The following is a 13,813-nucleotide window of genomic DNA, read 5'->3' as shown; positions in this document are numbered from 1 at the left end:
TATAGTTTCCACTTTTAAAAGTTTTCACTTTTAATAGAGTACATGTAAAGGTGTGTGTGTTCATAAATCTAAATCTCTAAAAACTACTCTTGAAGGAGAGCCAGTTGAAAGAACGCTGGCGAGTCCTTTCCACCCGGCTCAGATCGCAGAGTAAAGATCCTAATTATTGCCCCTTTCATTTGCATAATTACCCTGTTTTCTTCCCTCGCCGTATAGAGATGGTAAATTGTAGTGGACTGGCTGCAAGTCAGTGAAAGTCAGCCGTAATGATAAATCTGTCCTCAGCCTGGCTGGAGCTTGAAAAGGATTTTTTTTCTTTTCAAAAAAAAAAAAAAAAAAAAAAAAAACCCAGCCAACTGTGTACAGAAATGAGAGTTTTTGCCCCTAAATCATATGGAATTACAGTGTTGGTGCCTGTGTGCACAAAAAGCCCAGAGGAAGCAGCTCTGTCTGTTGGTTTTTTTTTTTTATTAAACCAACCAAGCAATTTAATTCTTTTGTTCACGAGAGTTCTACTTCATTGATTAACAAAAGCAGGGATATAATTTTTTTTCAGCCGTTCTGAAAAGCCTGAAATGTCAAGCCTTTTAAAGCAGATTATTCCGGCTGTGTGCGGTGAATGCAGCCCGAGTAACCTTTTGTCTACAATTAAATATTCCGGCATAAATATAAAAGAAAATCAGAGATGGGGGAAGATTGACTCAGGAGAGATTGGAGAGGTAGATCCTCACACTGATAGTGCAAACAGCTCGCTTCTAATTAAATATGCTACTGAGTCTCTAAGCATTCGCTTTCTGCCGCAGAGAGAGGAAACAGCGTAAGAATGTGAGGCAGAACGATATCTACGCCATCTCTCTGGCCATGGGCTTCCTCTGGGCATCTAAAGGTATTTCGGGGGTATTTTTTGTTTTGTTTTTCTTTGGGATTGGATAATTATTTGTTTTTAATATCAAAGGCTGCGGTCTTCTGGGATGCTGGCTGGAATGAACAAAGTTTCGAGCTTGTTTACGATGCAGATTTGATAATTACGGCTCACAATGTGGCACTCAGGAGCTTTTATTTGTCATTATAATCAGGAGACCGGGTGACGCCGGGATGCATTTAAAGATCCTCGTGTGCTTCTTCACCTGCTACTTTAGACACAAATGTCAGCTTTGTAGGTGTAACGTGACTGCACACAGTGTCAAAGGGTTAACAAGGGACGGTGATGGATTTCTTTTCCCAGATGTGAAACCTATGAGTACTTTAGATCTAAGACTGTGTGTTATATTATAGTTGTATTAAGTGTATTATGTACTATGCACTATGTAATATATATTCTGACATTTTCACACAATTTTATCTCTGTGAGCACGCTTGTGGGAAAGTTTGCAGTAATGGGATTCTGAGCTGAATTTTTAACCTTTTGCTCTTCTTTCTTTCTTTCTATACCAGTATATATTCACATTTAACAGGGCAAGGTGCTGCTCTTTCTGTTTGAAAAGCTTTTAGGCTTGTTTAATAATTTTTAAGTGCCAAAATGTGACATTTATAAAACATTTATCTTTTGTTTCTGATGCTGGAAAGATCCTTGTACGCTTCTTCACCTGCTACTTTTACACCAGAGTTGGTACGTGTAACGTGATTGCACACCGTGTCAAAGAGTTAATGAGAGCTGGTCATGGCTTTTTTCCCCTTAGACATGAGACCTTTCTTTCTGTCTTTCTTTCTTTCTTTCTTTCTTTCTTTCTATATTAGTATATACACATTTAACAGTGTCAGCAGCTGCACTTTCTGTTTTGGGCTTTTTAATAGTAATTATGATTCACAATGTGGTATTTATGAATCAGAGAGTTTTTTTTTTTTTCAAATTTCTGACACCGAGTGACGTCAGGAAGCATATAAAGATCCTAGTGTGCTTTTTCACCTGCCACTTTTGAGACTTGTAAAAGAGTTCGGCATCAGGTCTAAGACTGTCTGTCTGTTATATGTGTTATGTGTTAAATTCTGGCATTTTCACACATACTCATATTCCATCAGCACTTATGAGTGCATGGAAGTTTGCAGTAATGTGATCCCAAGTTGAAGCTTTAACTTTTTGCTCTTCTTCCCTTCTGTACTAGTATACACACATTAACAGTGTGTGCTAAATATACTAACAGAGCTGAAAAAGTTCTGATCTTGTTTACAGTGAAGGTGAAGCTTCACAACAGGACATTTATGAAAAATTTACAGATTTCTGATGATCATGAGGATGCATGGTGACATTAGGGCTCATTTAAAGGCATTATTTCTTCACCTGCTTCTTTTAACTGGCTGTGAATGCACTGAATTATATTTGAATGATGGTATACATTTGCATGTGTGCTTAGACAACAAATCTTTAGCATTAAATTGAGTTGCCTTTTTGCTCTGTTGGTATTAAACTCATTTCAGTTATGACTTTATTTCATTTTCATTTTTTATTTCATTGTAAGGAGTTTAGAAAATGTTAGAAATACTTTCACTAATTCGTATAATGGCTTTGTGTGTTATAACCATGTTATATTACAACCCCCCCCCCCCCCCCCCCCCATTTTAACTGCAAGAACAGTGTCTCCTCACAGCCCCGCCTCAAATCAGGCTTTAGTAAAAGAATGACAGAGTGACCTGAACCTGTTGCAAGGGAAAAACATGAAGTTTGTTCAAAGAGAAAAACCACCACTACCCTGACCAGGCACTTACTAAGAATGAATGCTGTAAAAGCATCACGCAATGTTGCAACTTCATGTTAATGAATGCTGTCTTTTTGTCTTGTGAGCTTCATATCTGAGTGCTCACTCACGCCCACATGAAAATAAAAATCTCCTACTTACATGACTTTTTGTCTCAACCAGATGCCCTGTCAAGCTTTTTGGCAAAAGACAAACAAATAAAAAAATAAATAAAATAAAACCCAAAACAAAAAATAAAAAATCTAATAGTGTGCCATATTCCTACCTGTATTTGTATCTGTTCAGAACACATTATCTTTTCATCTGAATTATATATTCATATTCATTTACTTTCCTAATGTACGGAACCGCAAGGTATGATATTTGTTTTTGAAGTGCTATGTCATTATTTTGAATTAGTATCTCATTATTTCAACATTACATTTTGTTATTTTGACTTAGTAAATAAAAAATAATGAGGTAATATATTGAAATAATATAAAATTACTCAAAATAGTATATGAGTAAGTCATAATAACATGTTACCAAGTCCTAATAATGAGTGACTTAGTCATAATAACGAGACAATATCTTGGAATAATGAGTTAGTAAGTCATAATAACGAGTTACTAAGTAAAAAAAAACGAGTTAGTAAGTCATAATAACATGTTACTATGTTGTAATAATGAGATAATATCTTGAAATAATGAGTTACTAAGTCAAAATAATAAGATAATATATTAAAATGAGTTATGAAGTTGTAATAAAGAGTTACTAAGTCATAATAATGGTGTAACTTGAAAAAAGTGTCAGTAAGATGTAATAACAAGTTAGAAAGTCCTGCTAACAAGGTTAATAAATGGTAATAATGATTTACTAAGTTGTTATAGTGATTTAGTAAGTCATAATAAGGAGTTAGTAAATTGTAATAATGAGATAATTAACTTGAAATAAAAAGTTACTATGTCAAAATAAATAATATACTGAAATAATGAGTTACCAAGTCAAAATAATCAATTAGTAAAACCTACAAATTAGTTAGACAGTCATAATAATGGGTTACAAAGTCATAATAACGAGTTAGTAAGTCATAATAATGAGATAATATCTTGAAACAATTCAACAGTGAGACATAATAATAGGTTAGTCAAAATAATGAATTAATACGTCATAATAATGAGTTCCTAAGTCATAATCTTGAAATAATGATTTAGTAATGCATAATAATGAGTCATTAAGTAATAATAATAAGTTACTAAGTTGTAATAATGAGTTACTACATCATAATAATGAGATAATATCATGAAATAACAAGTTACAAAGTGAAAATAATGAATTAGTAAGTTATACTTACTAATAATACTTTAGAAATTCATAATAATGAGTTACCAAGTCATAATAATGAGATAATATCTTGAAATAATGAGTTACTAAGTCATAGTAATGAGATAATATCTTGAAACAATGAATTACTAACTCAAAACTACAAAATATTGTGTTGAAATATTGAGATACTAAATCAAAATAACAACATAGCACTTCAAAAACAAAAATCACACCTTGTGGTTCAGGGTGTCTGTACTAATGCTTACTCAGATGACTATAAAAATCTGTAAATCTTTAGTTTATTTTTATTCCCCGTGGCACCTTATTAACAACAGTAATGAGCCTGGTTTAGAGCTGAAGTGTGTTTAATGCACAGCCTGAGGAAAAACCTGGTTTTTATCATCACATAAATTTCTACATTATGGATGACACTCATTTCCACATACGATGATGATAAGGATGTCTCTCTGTGCTGAGAATGTGTGGTGAGCCAACCAGGGTCCTCTGAGTGGATATTTTTACTCATGTCATGCTGTAATTTTCTTATCATGTAGTTTTATTCACTTCACTGAATAACTCAATTCAGGCATCTAAACCACAAGCTACACCTGTTCCATATTAAACACCTTCTATAAAATGTATAAGATAAATTTCTAAGTGAAGCTTAAAGTTTCTAGCTATAAGAGTTTGTCAAGATGATTATGATTTGTCTTATTCAGGATCATCTAAACAGAATATAGTGCTGAATACAAATATAAAACATTTAACACAATATGAAATAGGCAATAAACATTTCCATGTGCTGATATTACATTTTCATATTGTTTTGCATCTTTTAAACTGATTTACAATAACATTTATTTATTAGATATTCTATTAAATTGAACAAAATATGGAACAAATTAAATTTTATGTCATTACAAACAGAAACTGTGGATTATTTTCCTGCTACAACACGATCTGAAGTGTTTTATTTCTCTTATACCACAGCAATTTGTCAACAATTCCAATTCTTTAATTTATAAATGAACAACTTGTTATCTGTTTATAGCTACATGTTATGGGACATTGGTTAGTTGCTGTGGTGGCTTATGTTATAGCAGCTATAAACACATGTTCCTTCACCAACCTCTCTTTTTTCACTCTCTTGAAGTTAATAAGACAAAAAAAAAAAAAAAAAAAGCTTATCATGTTATGGAGAAACCAAAGATGCCCTGAAGATGTCAGAATACTTAAAGTTATGAAAACTGAAAACACTGACACTGGAGACTCTTTTCATTAATTTTAAGTAAATGTCTTTTAACAGAAAACCTCACCATGTCAGTGATTACACACGTTTTATAATTTGTTTATGGGGCGTGTCTACAGTACAAGTCCCTGTGAATGAGCTGTTGCTATAGAAACAGTAACATATTAGATCCTGCATATTAATATAAACTAAAACTTTTGTCAGAGAAAATTAATCCACACTCTCAGTTTTAAGTGTTGTGGTACAAATTAGTTCAGATAAAAATAGACATGAAAAATATATCGCATTAATATTTTAATGCAGAGTAAATCGTTTTCTGTAGGTGGAAGTGTCACAGAAATTGGTAGTCTAATCCTCATAGGAGTTGATTATTTCAATTCTTTAAATAAATATATATATAAAAAAAATCTTTGCTTCAATCATGAGGGGGTCTACAGACAATTATTTACACAGAAAGACACCCCAGACTGTGTCCCTGCAGAATTCTGTCAGTTTTGTTTCATATCTACAAAAATCAGTTGTAAAGTCTGACTTTCATGTTTCCTTTTTTAATAATCAGATATTAAGGTGGTAATGCTGCTCTTGTTGTAATACAATATACAATATTTAACTAGATTTTATCAGAGAGCCGGTTCTGTTAATAGAATTAGAATTACAGGCTTGTGTCCCAATGTGACGCTGGTTCAAATTATTCCAAAATAAGGAACTGGCTATATGCTTGATTGTGTGAGCAGTCTGTGGGTGGGAGGGGCATACTCTCTCTCCCCTATCAATCACAGCGTCACTAGCCAATCGTGAGCTCATACATGTGGAAGAGTGCGGATAGCACTTTCCTCCGGGTGTGTTACACTGGCCTGTGCTGCAGCATGAGCAGCAGTTTGAAAAGCTGTAAAGATCTCGGAAGAAGCATGTGTTAGCCTTCACCCTCCTCAGCTGGTAGCTGTTGTATGATATGCTATGAAAATGCTGCCTCTTGACTAGCTGCAAATCTGCGTGTTAAGTATGGGGTTATATATTGTTTAACTGACTATTTTCCTGTGTTCACATTTCCTGGTAACTTTTAGAAGTGTTAGATTGCAATTGGAGTGTAGTGGCAGTTTTTCCTGGAGCTCTGCAGTACAGATCAGCAACATAGCACTTTATGGAAGATTATCTTGGGTACAGAACGAAGCTTTTTGGTGTGAAATAGACAAGCTGGGAGATTCAGTGTCAGATGTTGATTTGTTTCAGACAGTGAGGAAATGTCTTCAACATTTCAACATTTCTAATTTGCCTTATTATGAGATTAATATCAATCAAATATAAGTTTATTCAGTCTGTTTTTAGATGCTTTTACTAATTTCAAGCTTTTTTTATTCTTATGGCAGATCATTTTCTAGAAATAAATATTTAAAGTTAGAAAAATGATCTGCCAATAAAACAAGACTAGAAATGAGTCATAATGCCTAAAAAAGGGTTTAATAATCCTAAAATCATGATACTTTCACTTGCTAAGATGTCAGGAGGTTCTATAAAGCAAAATGATTTCAACATGATGCTTGCAAATTCATCAGAATTTTCGTTCATTCATTTATTCATTCATCTTTAGTAAGCACTTTGTCCTGGTCGCAGTCACGGTGGATCCGGAGTCCATTACAAGTCATCACAGACATACATTCACACATAAGGGCAATTTACTGTAGTCACTTCACCTATCAGTATGTTTCTGGGATGTAGGAGGAAACCGGAGAACCAAAAGGAAGCCATTTGAACAGGGGTAGAACACATTAGAGCTCAGGATTGCACCGGAGTGCCTGGAATTGTGAGAAGGGAATGCTGAATTCTAACTACGCACCAAATTTTTCAGTGTAGTTCCTAAATAACATGCTTTAATATAAATAAGTGAATATTAATTTAGCCAATAATTTAAGCAAATGAAGCAAATGAAACCCAGCCCCATCACTATTGCTTTAAATTTTATCTGAGATTTCATTTAAGTCTCATTTAAGACAGCTGTAGCTGAGATATAAAAATCTACAAATGACACTAAACTTTATTCTCCATGAAAATGCTTCCTGGATTGCCGCCAGACACGTTTAACCTTTACCCATTCTCTTTATAAATAGCGTAGCTAAGGCAGAGGTCCATGATTACAGACATTAAATTAAATTTGCCACATTTGCTTAGTGTGTTTAGTGTTTTTTTCCTCCACCTCTGCACAGCCTGTGCTGTAATGAGCTCCATCGAATCAGGGCTCCATTCAGACTTGTCTCTCTCAGAGACGACTCGCTAACTTTGTCTTTGAATTTATTTAAGCTGTATAAAGGTCTGGTATGATGTTAACCACTTCAGAGCTGATTTTCATTCTTCTTTGATCCCAAAGACAAATATGCATCTGCAGGAAGTTCTAGGACCTCTAATGCTGTAACCCATAAATACAAACATTTACCTTGTGTGATTTTATCATATAAATAATTCCATTACATAAAAACTTTACATAAAATATTTTCCATTACACAAAAATAAAATAGAATTACTAACACTGTATATCTGTGGATATGTGTTTACAGTAACCGACATCGGCACTGTGATGGATATGTAGATTTTAAATTCTGTGTCTTTAGCTTTTATGGGACAGTTCAAATGTAAACCTTAATTTGGTGATTGTTATCTAGTGGACCGCGTTCCAGATGTGGAGCCAGAAGCATATTTTGTCAGACCGAAAAAAAATTTACTTGAAAAAATGTGTAGTCTTTTTTTTTTAAAAAAACATGAACCATCTCGTCTTCTGTAGCAGACCCTCTGTGTATCCAATTACATGCATTTATGTAAATTATTTAGCTGAAGGAAGCTCAACAGACCAGCTACAGAGTAGTAGAGAGATCCAAAAGGGAAGTTTTGACATTAAAGTGATCACATGAAAAGAATCTTAAAAAATGAATGGGGAGAGTCTTCAAAATCTTAAGCCAAGTGCACACTACGCTACTTTCAAAATCTCCGAATTGCTGTACTGGTCCCACTACACGACTTGTATCACTTCTGTTGTTCTGTGGAAGTAGCGGTGTCTGAACTAAATGATCAATCACAAAAAACTGACAAACACTGCTCCCTATCATGTGAAATTTGTTGCTTTGTTACTACTTTGTACTGACAAAAAAGAGAAAGAAGATAAAAATGTAGAGGAAGGATTGTCTGGAAAGACATGGGTAGTGAGGATAGTCTGTTCTGCAAAGAGAACTGGAGGTACAGTGCAAATAAAATAGCTTTTTTATATACTGTGCAGCACCAGGAATCATGTCATAAACAATTTCTTATAGAAACATTACTGTGTTTACATTTTGCCCCCACTCTCCCACACAAATAGATGGATAATAAACTGGATTCAGGGATCTGCTGTGCATGACAGGAGATGAATTTGATTTCCTTGGACTTCTATTGCCTTTCTCAAGACTTCATCACCAAGAAAATCAAACAAGTTTTCAAATATGAAACCTGCGGGACAAAGAAAGGTCACGTTCATTAACATGGGAATATACAGGGAATGTCATTCATTCATCTTCAGTAAGTGATTTATTCCGGTCAGATCCACTGTGCTTTAAATGACCCATTTGTTTATATTTTGGGATATCTGAATTTGTTATTGAGAAAAAAATGTTACAGGCAGGTACAATCAAAAATAATTTTGATTATTGTTTTGGATTTAGAAACAGTCACATCTGTACATATCTATTTCAGAGTCCATAGGGTGAGTCATAAGTGATAACGTTGAGTGCCAGTGCAAAACATTGTCAATTGTTGATATCAAAATGTAATAATATGTATAAAGAAGTTTTAAAATGACAGATCTCCTGTCATGCTTCTCTTCACAATGATTCAAATTTTGACTCTATAAGTGACCCAGCATGCTATGTTAACTGTGTTATCAGTGAACATTCTTTTAATTTATGCACTTTAATGAAGAACAATTCCTTCTTCATTCATGTGATGTCCTTTACAAAGGGCACAGAATCTGAAGGGATTAAGATTAGAAATAAATTTGGTTGGTTTGACCATCAAGCTCTTATAATCTGTATCCGTATTCATATCCATATCTGTATCCGTAGCCATATACATATATGTGTCTGTATCCATATCCATATCTGTCATTATCCGTATCCATATCCATATCCTCTATGTCCTTATCAGTATCCTTATATCCTTATCTATATATGTTTAGTGCTCCAAATATCCATATCTGTATCTGTATTTATATTTGGATTTGAACCTGAAGTAGGTGTGGCCTGAACCTGGAGGGTTTTTTTTTGTAATTAAACATGAACCCTAGTATTCTGACCTCCAGAGACACTGGAAAACCCTGGGAAAAACCCCAGATGTAGAAATGTCAGCATGGGGTGTGAATTATGGCTCTAACCTCTAACAATTCCTCAACCTCAGCTACATCACTCCACTTTATAATTGTTCTCAAGCAGAGATGTGTACTGGACTGTTTTTTTAAAAAATCCCACTCACACAATTATTATTTTTATTTGAAGCTGCCCATGATATGTTCTAACAAATTTAGTTTTCAGAATGTAAACAAACTATTATGCTAATGTAAACCAATGCAACCCTGACCAGGCAGTTACTAAGGATGAATGAATGAATGGACGAATGAATTCTGTAACTCAGCACCTCATATTATTGTTAACCTTAATAAACCTGGTCTTTGTTTGTCCTGCAAGCTTCATATCTGAGCGCCTGCTCACACCTGTCTGAAAGTAAAAAACTCCCACTCATGCAACCTTTTCGTTGCTGCCAGATAGTGATGGAAATAGATGCGAGTGCGGGCGTTTTATTAAACGAAAGACAAGCAAAACAAACAAAGTCAAAACAAGAATGGTTAGAACAGAAGCTTAGCAAATAAACTCTGAAAACGCAGAACTTAAATAGGCACACTAATCAAGGGGAAACACAAAACAGGTGAGAGTGATCAAGACGGCATGTGACAGGGTCATGTGATTTGTTGTAGTCTGTGAGGGCTGATGGGAAACGAAATTCAAGGAAGCCGAAACCAGTGTTGATTTGATATCCTGTTAACTTGTCTGACAAGCTTTCTATAAAAACAAAAACAATAAAATGAAAAATCGTATGTATTTGTATCTGCTTAGAACACATTATCTGTAACAATGAATTCAGTCTCATCCCTAGTGGATACTTCGAATAAAGGCCCTAGAACTGCAGCCAGAGTTCCTTTTTGAGTCCTGCATCCCGGGGTTGGTCCTTGCTTCATCGTCCAAAATGTTTACAGCGAGCAGAGGAATAATGCAGCTCAGCTTGTTCCCTACTCCTTTTCTTTCAGCCTGTAATTATCTCCAGCTGAAAAACAAGTGCACGCTGAAATGCCCATTGGGCCATACAGAGGGAATTATAGCCCACGTCTCTCGTCCTTTCTCTGCTGAAAGAATGCATCGAGTTTAGTTGGAGCACTTTTTCACGTCGAGGTGGTGGAGGAGGAGGCGTCTGTCTCCTGGCAGGCCGGTCATCAGTCCTGTGCGAACCTCTTTGTTAAAAAATCGTCCCCACATTTTCCTGAATGACGGAAAATTGATCAGGCCCGAATCAGAGGTTCGATATGCGGCCCCCGCTTTGCATCTTTTGTCTAGGTGAATAGCGCACGCTGAAGGGCTACGGGCAGGTTGCTATTAATATGACAGCTTGCTCTATATCCAGCTATAATTTCTAATGAAATACCTAATCTCTATTATTTTGATCCAGGCAGGCGATATGGAGGAAAAAAAATGAAAGGAGGACATAGAGAGAGAGAGAGACAGAGAGAGAGAGAGCAGCAGTAAGAGAAAAGCCTTTTCTTTTCGTGCCACTTCTATGAGAAATGACAAACCAATAATTTTTGTCAAGTTTTTTTTCCATCTCCCTCTCTCTCTCTCTCTCTCTCTCTCTCTCTCTCTCTCTCTCTGTAGCCAGCTGAAATGCTTGTGGATTGCCACAGTTTAAATAGGCACCCAGATAAAAACCATTCAGGGCGCTGAATGAGGATGCCATCTGTTTTTTTTTTTATTTCCTCCTCTTTCTTTTCCTTTTTCAATCCTTGTAATCAAATTTGAGCAAAATCAAATGGAGAAAAGAGAAGGAGGAGGAGGAGGTGGTGGTGGTGATGGTGGTGCTGGGGGTGGTGGTGGTGGTGGTGGGGGACGGAACGAGTTTCAATGAAAGTACCTTTTGTTGGTCTGAAACGAGCAAGTAATTTACAAAATGCCCTTCCTTTGTGTAGGAGGCTAAAAGGAAAAAAAAAAGAAATCAGTAGCTTTTAAAGCTAGGCCTTGCTGCGAGTGAGAAGATAATGAAAGCCGTCTGTGTTGTGGGGCAGAAAAGCATTTCAGAGACAGGCCCGACTCGCGGGGTTACGCCGCTGAAAAAGACGTTGACGTGCCTGTTTGTTTTGCAACGAGAGAACACGCATGAGACGGGCTTTCGCAGCACGGTCTGGAGTACAAGAAGAAGAAGAACAAGAAGGAGGAGAAGAAGAAGAAGGATGCTATGCTTAATGCTCTGCACCAGATGGATCTAGATGTTGATGATGATAATGATGGAAGTTTGCTGGATCATGTGAGATCTCAGCTCGACTCTGTCGTCTGATGATGGATGAGGAGGATGAGGAGGATGAGGAGAGAGAGATCGTTTGTGTTTTCTTCACTGTGTTCAAGTGGAACGCTCTCTAAAAGGTGAGTGTGTGAGTGAGTGCGTGTGTGTGTGTTTTCCCCTGAGATCTCTGCAGTGAACTACCACGGAAATAACTTCCCGGCGCATAACTCTTCCTCTTCTTCCTCTTCTTCTTCCTAAACTCTCCATTTAAGCAGGAAATTAGCAGTTAACATGTAAATTATGAACTTGTATCTCATTGTATAAAACAATTCGTTAACCAATGCAAACTTTTGCTAGTCACTGAAATGAGCCAATGAGCACCGTCTCTGATTTAAATACTACTCCTAAACGTGTGATTGGTTAAAAGAAATATAAAAGCATTTGTCACTTTTCTTCCTCAGGGATGTGGGTAAACTGATAAAATCTTGGCAGCTGTCATTTAAAAAGAATAAAAAAACTTTGAAATAATGAAAAGTTAGCATAAAGAAGTGGCATTTACGTGCTGATGATTGACAGATGATTTATTTTATTGAGTACAAACCTGTTGAGTTTTGCTTTTCTCCAGCCAAACAATAACATGCAAATGCACACACACTTTATTTACATGCATGAATTACCTTTTTAAAAAGCTCCTCTTCATCACCCCATCACCTTCCTGCCAAAGTTTTGCTTTATTTATCCACAGTGAGAGAGAGAGAGAGAGAGAGAGTGAGAGAGAGAGAGAGAGAGTGAGTTTCACGCTTCAGGCTTCGCTAACAATTGACAAACAGAAAGAGAAATATTCAAATGAGTCGATTTCTCACTTGGATTGTAGAAATGTCAAAATTTGCACTGGAACAAAAAATCCAAGGGAAGAGTGCGTAAATTCAATTTGGATTTGAATAGAATAGTTAATCAGCTGCCTCTCTGTCGCCCCCTAGGACTGTCCACGGAACTGCAGTGGTTCATTCATATTCAACATTTTCACTGATCAACTCTAAGCTTTTATTTTTAAAGAAAACTTTTAAACAAATTTTATTATTATTATTATTATTATTATTATTATTATTATTATTTCATATAATTTTAAATTTGCTTAAATACTCATCAACACATTACACTTTCTGATAGATGATGAGGTGTCATTATTTTTTTGGATAATCCTATTCTTTTTTTTAAAGTTGCAAAAATATGCACTTATAGTTACATTTATTATTATTTATTGAATTTTATTATACATATAAATAAATGAATTTATTATTTTAGCATAATAATTTTTGTTATCTGCACAATAATAATAATAATAATAATAATAATAATAATAATAATAATAATAATAATAATAATTTTTTATTAACACATTTATCAGTTATGTAATTAAGCATTTTTAAAAATAGGAAACAAATTAACCTATTTATTCTCATTATTCCTCTTCCCTCAGTCATTAATCTGTTATTAATCTGTAATTACTCGGTAATAAAATGTTAATAAATCAGTACCATATCCTGTTCACAGCGTACATATCATCATCGTTATTGCCCCTAGGCTCACCCCGAGCGCAGGGTTACAGGGGTAAATTTGCTCCAATTACGCTGCATGTGTGTGAAGTTCCCCCTCAGGGGCAGTTTAATGGAGTGTTAAAGTGAGGGGAGGGTTTTGAAGTGGAAAAGGGGGAAAATGCCGGCCACCAATTACAGCCTGCTGAGCCAAGGCGCGTAAGCCACTGATGACAGCATCCCCCTACTTCCCCCTATTTCCCCCTGCTTTCTCCTGCTTCCTCTTGCTTCCCCCACATCCTCTTGCTTTCTCCTGATTCCCCTGCTTTCTCCTACTTTCTCTTGCTTTCTCCTGCTCCTCCTAATTCCCCCTGCTTCCTCCTGCTTTCTCCTGCTTCCTCTGCTTTCTTCTGCTTCCCCTGCTTTCTCCTGCTCCTCCTACTTCCCCCCGCTTTCTCCTGCTTCCCCTACTT

The sequence above is a fragment of the Pangasianodon hypophthalmus genome, chromosome 11 (assembly GCF_027358585.1).
Source record: "Pangasianodon hypophthalmus isolate fPanHyp1 chromosome 11, fPanHyp1.pri, whole genome shotgun sequence".
In the NCBI taxonomy this organism is placed as follows: domain Eukaryota; kingdom Metazoa; phylum Chordata; class Actinopteri; order Siluriformes; family Pangasiidae; genus Pangasianodon; species Pangasianodon hypophthalmus.
This window is presented reverse-complemented; position numbering follows the sequence as displayed.